The sequence below is a fragment of the Mus musculus genome, chromosome 8 (assembly GCF_000001635.26).
Source record: "Mus musculus strain C57BL/6J chromosome 8, GRCm38.p6 C57BL/6J".
Classification (NCBI taxonomy): Eukaryota; Metazoa; Chordata; class Mammalia; order Rodentia; family Muridae; genus Mus; species Mus musculus.
Window position 1 is genome coordinate 116,348,710 of NC_000074.6, and position 6,000 is coordinate 116,354,709.

General features: G+C 42.8%; 1 long non-coding RNA gene across 1 annotated transcript in view; it reads right to left on the reverse strand.

The window, feature by feature from the left end:
• Nucleotides 1-3,726, reverse strand: part of Gm31278 — a 108,921-nt gene extending 105,195 nt beyond the window's left edge. The window contains exons 1-2 of the long non-coding RNA XR_879224.1: nt 3,652-3,726; nt 3,213-3,300 (exon numbers count right to left, since the gene is read on the reverse strand). This is a non-coding gene — a long non-coding RNA (predicted gene, 31278). The remainder of the gene's footprint in view (nt 1-3,212; nt 3,301-3,651) is intronic.
• Between the last annotated feature and the right edge of the window lie 2,274 nt (nt 3,727-6,000).

The window sequence follows — 6,000 nt, forward strand, 5'->3', positions numbered from 1 at the left end:
GACTGCAGCTGGGTCTCAGTGGGTAGAGACACTGCCAAATGTGGACAAGTCCTGGGTGTGATCCCTAGCACTGAATAAACCAGGCATGATGGTATATTTGCATAATCCCAGGACTCAGGAGGCAGAATCAAGAGGACCAGGAGCTCAAGGTAATCATCCTCTATTATGTAACAAGTTCAAGGCCAACCTGGAATACATAAGACCCTATCTCAAAAAACAGAACGGAAGTAAAAGGAACTCAATGTGGAATAAAACCCTTGACTGCTGAAAATACGTTTGTTAGGAAGAGGCAGACTTTTGACTACGTTGTTTACTAAAGCTATAGTGTGATATTCTGCCTTAGCCTTAGTTGTTACTACAGACTGAAATGTTAGGTGATTATGACATGTTTATAATGGGAAGTATTTATTTACCCATCGTGTTTTTGTTCTAGGGAACTGAAATTTATTTATCACATAACTACCATGAATGTACTGAAGTTAGTATAATTACCTCCAAGATGAAACAGCCGGCGTTCTCGTGGGAGTTATGAAACAAATGCAAAGAGCCAACAGAAAACATTTCTTTTCCACCTCATACAAATTACGGTGCAAGTCAAAATAAATGGCAGCTCGAAAAGAAACACTTGAGCAATAGCATTGCCTCATGGCCTCTGCTCATTCAGGCACGGAATAACAGCAAGAAATGGATTAAGGACAAACTCAGACATTGTACCTTGTGCACAGTGAGAGATGGTGAACGGGGAAACCTTCCATGTGGCTCTACAATAAAAAATACACACCCTGAAGATGGAGCTCTATGAATAGAATGCTTGTCTAGCTTGCAAGAAACCTGGGGTTTCATCCCCACTGCCTCACAAAGGGAGCATAGTGGCTTATTCCTGTATAGCCAATAGTCAGGAGACATAGGCAGGAGAATCATAAGTTCAAGATCAACCTGGGCTACCTAGAAAGTTTGAGACTAGCCTATAATACATGAGACCCTATCTCAAAATCACGCACAAATATGTTAAGATAAAAGTGACCACTGAAAGATATAATATACAGAAAATCACAACCAGCTACAGAGCAATAGATGGCAATTTGCATTAGTTTGCTTCCACAGGTACATGAAGGTGCCTGCTGCGATGTGTTAAACCACCCTAAATTTAGTGGTTCAAAGCTGTTGGCTGCCAATGCTGACAACTTTATCTGGGGGGAGAGGGGGAAATGGCATCAGTCTGGGCAGAGTCTGACCTCAACATGACAGATGACTTGTCAGACCACCTGAGCTTGTTTTTCAAGGGCACCTTCACCCAGACTGCTAGCTGGCTTGTCATCTGTGACCTCAATTGGGTGGCAAGATCAAATGTTTTCATCACACAACAGACCAGACCAGGTATGTTCACACAGCGGCAGCTTCCCTTCCAAGTCAGAGATGAGTTCATTAGAACCTCACACGGCACATCATCCCGTCCAACATACTTGGTTGATGTTTGCAGCCAATCGTAGTTAAGGAAAGGACAATGAGATGGAACAAGGTAGAACCATCTTCTTGTCATGAATAGGAAACTCTTTTATGGGCAGGAAGTTTTATTAACCACACATCTCAATTAAGAAAGGCATATGATTAAACAACATTGTCTTACATGGGTAAAATAAAGAAGTAAATAAGAAAATTATCAGTACTCTGAAGATGGGCAAGAGTTCTGATGATGTAATTCATAACAGAGGAGAGGTAACTGCTGGACCTAAAAAGTGCCCAACCCAATTAATGATCAAATGATCACTACTTAACATGCATATGTGTACATGCATACAAACATATAAGAGGTATAGACATTCACATGGAATATGTATTCCTATAGTCTATTGAAATATATAAATTTATGAATATAGTCCAGCCAACTGAAAAGGTCCAGTTTTGCCTCTCAAATATGAAATACTCTCTTAATAGTTTCCTCTGCTCTAGGAGAAAGTTTCTCTTTCATACCACCTATAAAGATGGAAAACAGAAGAAGCGTCCTACAGGTCAAAGCATCTACTTCCATCAAAAGCATAAAAAATGAGTCTGGTCCCTAGCAAAGCACCCAGAGAAAAATAAGATACTTACAATAATGTAACTACAGGTTTACTCTTTGGTATATTATACCCCACCATTACTGTTGATGACAGTAGAGACATTATCACCATTACCATGACCACCATCTCCATGACTACCATCACCATCAGCACCATGACTATCACCACCACCACAGCCATTACCATCTTCATCATCATTACCACAATTGTCACTCAATTTCTGCTCCTCTGGCAGCCAGGTTGACAGACATTCTGCCCAGGGTGGGTAGGTTTGAAGACTTGAAACTTCTCAGCCACAGGGAAAGGGGAAAACTCAATCTCGATGGCATTACCACTGAAAATGGCAGCCTGGGAGGTAGAGAAGGCAAACAATTCCAATTATCTGAGGTTGTGCCTTGCTCGGGGAAGTACACCCTTAAGACCAAGTTTGCACATATTCGGTGTGGGGCCTGGAGAGACCACAGAATGTGTTCCAGCCACACGGTGAAATACTCTTTAGCAGTAGTAACACACTGGCATATGTTATAAGAGCACAGGTGAATGTAAGAAGAAAGCCAGGACTGCGGTTAGTATGCTCCCATTTGATAAGAAATTATCAGGAAGCACAAATTAGTTGAGACAGAAAGCAGACCAATGGTGGCCTATAACTTGGGATGGGCATGGGACTAAGGCACAGACAGGCAAAGGGAGCTTTTTTAACTGGCTGGAACATCTAAAACTGGTTGATGGTGCCATCTGGTTGTACCACTTTATAAAGTACCCGCCCAAATCACTGCACCTATATAAGCGTTGAATTTCATGCTATGTGAATAATACTTCAGTATAACTATTTGCAAACAAAAAAAATCAAGATATAGTATCTGGGCATGTGTCTGACTAATAGGTGAATTTACAGACACATGAGTTACTGGCTTAAAAGAAGACAACTAAACAGATGGGCAGTCAGTTCCCAAAAGAGGGATTTTAGACAGCCTTCCTCACAGGCAATGGTCAAAAGGCTCCCTGACAGCCACTAGAAATGCAAGTTAGGTTGATGAGACAGCGTGACGCCCTTTTCCTCTCCTCAGCAACCAGAAAAGAGAACATGGCTGTTCCCATTTTACTGAGAAGAGCTGGAGACCCAGAGGGCATTGGCAACCTGCCCAGGCTCACTCGTTCAGTTCCATGATGAAGAAGTGCTTTCTCATGACTTCATATCAGGCCACCACCTGGATCGTCAATGATTTTAGTCAATTCACACCTGTGGGTTGAGCAAGAAGCAATTGAGACGTTACAGATTGTGATGGGCTGGGCCGGCTCACTTACTTCAGTAATGTGCTCTGTGGGACATTTGTATTATTCCCATTAACACCTAATGGCCCATAAGGGCCTGCTATGGATTTTTTGTTTTTCTCTTCATGAGTAGATATTGAGATTACATTAATGCCAATTTGTCACCAGAATCCTGTCTGGTGAATACAGCCATCATCACTCTAGAAGCTTAAGTGTGTAAATCTCTTGTTCGGTACAGTTCTTAGAGATTTGGCTCAAGTAGCAACCAGTTGGAAATAAGAAGGCCTTAGCTATTGCCCTGGCCATAGACCTCACATACCTTGAAGCCTAAGGAGGTCACTCATCTTCTTGGGCTTCAGTTTTCTTCTGTAGGATGATACTTTCTAACCTTGCTGAAACGAGATGATCAGAGAAGTTGGGTGTAGATGGATTGATGGACAAAGACAATATGAAGTCACAAGAAGCAATGTCTACCCTAACCTAACTCCCCAGGCTCTGATCTCTCAGCCACAGCCATGGAGGTGATTAATGCTGTGCTTTGACAGTTCACACCAGACATCAAAAAATACAACCAAGCTCAAGTCTATCTGGACAAAAGTACTCTGCAACAAATGTAACTACTGAGAGCCCTTGCCCTTCGAAAACCTCTATAACCAAGTTTTTTTTTTCCCCCAGGAAACCTCTGGGTCTTCACACAGCCAACCAAAGGGCACAGGCAAGAAAGGAGAGGTGGGGATGTTCAGGGAAGTGTCATCCTGTGATTCTGGCACAGTAGGCATTGAGAATAAAGGTCATCCTTATGCAATCAGCAGTTCGCAACCTCCACAGGTGGTTTTGGTATGTCCCCTGAAGTTCAAGGACCCTTAGGGCAGAGGGGTGTAAAACAAGCAGCAGCCAGCTAACTACAAAAATATGAAAGGCCAGGATCCTTGACATGGGACCCTGAGGGGCTGAAGGTATGACAGCTCAGTTGCTCAATTGCTTTTCTAAGATGCACAAGGTCCTAAGTAAGTCCCATCCCCAGTGCTAAATATACACGTTATCCAAATGGTCTTGATGTCACAAGAGCTTGAAATGTTTCATGAATGAATCAGTCCACACCCTTGTTGTCCCCCTTACCCTGGAGTTCCTAGAACACAACTATCTCAACTTGACCCAAATCCTACATATCCACCAGGAAAACAAAGAATGAAGGACACCCTAAGGCCTGGTTAGACTCTCCTTTGCATCTTAGACGTCATCATTTCCAATCACAGCTGAGCTGGATCCCCATCTCTTCGTTTCTTCTTCTCTATATTTTCCCATCAAAGGTGCTTGAAAGACGATAACTATCTGTGGTGGTGGTGGCTCATTTGACATCTCGCCCCCAAAGCCCATGTATGATAAACTCCAAGGGCAGGGACCTCACCTACTCCTTCGTCGCTGGCTCAATGGCACTCCAAACAGTAAGAAATGAGTTACATAATGCATTAATCAGGCTGCTGAATGCCATTCAAGTAAGTACTCCAGAAATTTCTGTGTTGAAACTTAATCTGTAAATTCCTCTGCTCAGGGTATATGGAGGCAGGCCCTTTGGGAAACCAAACGCTTAGCGCCGGGTATATGGAGGCAGGCCCTTTGGGAAACCAAACGCTTAGCGCCGGATGAGGTCATGAGCATCCATAGCTCAGAGAAGCACAGCTGTTTTGTATCTCCACATGTTCGTTATCCTGTCCCGTGCTGTGATGCAGCAAAATGGTCCTCACCAGATGCCAGATAGATATGATACCACATTATCTTGCTTTTTTCAGCTTCTAGAAACAAGAGCCTAGGAAATTTAATTTCTTAATCAATTACTTAGTCCTGGGGATTTCGTTATCAAAACAGAAAACTGACAATGCCACCGTGCATAGCTAGGTGGGTGCAATTCAGATATATTCAAGTGTATTTCATAAAATCGTAGCCTCTGCCTCCAAGTAATACATAAACCCAGGTAGCCCTCAGGTTGTTTGTCTCCTTTTCTACTTTCACTTCTGTTCCTGTAGCAACTGCCATGACGAAGAGTAACTAAGTGGGGTAAAGGTTTATTTGGCTTGCATTTCAGGTCACAGTCCACCACGGTGGAAAGTCAAACAGGAACTCAAGCCAGAACATGAAACAGAAATCACAGATGAATGTTGCTTGTTGACTCACTCATAGATCTATGCGTATCTAGCTTTCTTATGTAACTCAGGACCACTTGCCCAGGGAATGGTGTCACCCACAGTGGGCTGTACCATCCTACATTAAATCACAATCAAGACACTCCCCTACAGATATGTCCACAGAACAATCTGATCCAGGCAACCCCTCAGTTTGAGACTCCTTTCCTAGATGACTCTAGGCTGTGTCAACTTGATAATTAAAAACTAACTAGGATGCATCCTTAAATATTTTTGACATTCCTCAGTCTCCTGATTCCAGTCTTTCTTCAAAATAAAATTCACTATGTGTCTGCACACAACCCACCAAAGACAAGACCACTGTTGAGCAATTTCTAAAATGGTGCATGACATAGAGTTCCAATCTAAATTCAATCAGTGGCTCCAGCAGATACATTTGAGGCAATCGAGAGAAGGGGGGTGGAAGAGAGGAAAGAGTGTGCAGCCCTCTTGTCAACAGTTTTATTTTCAGATCATCAAAAGTAGAA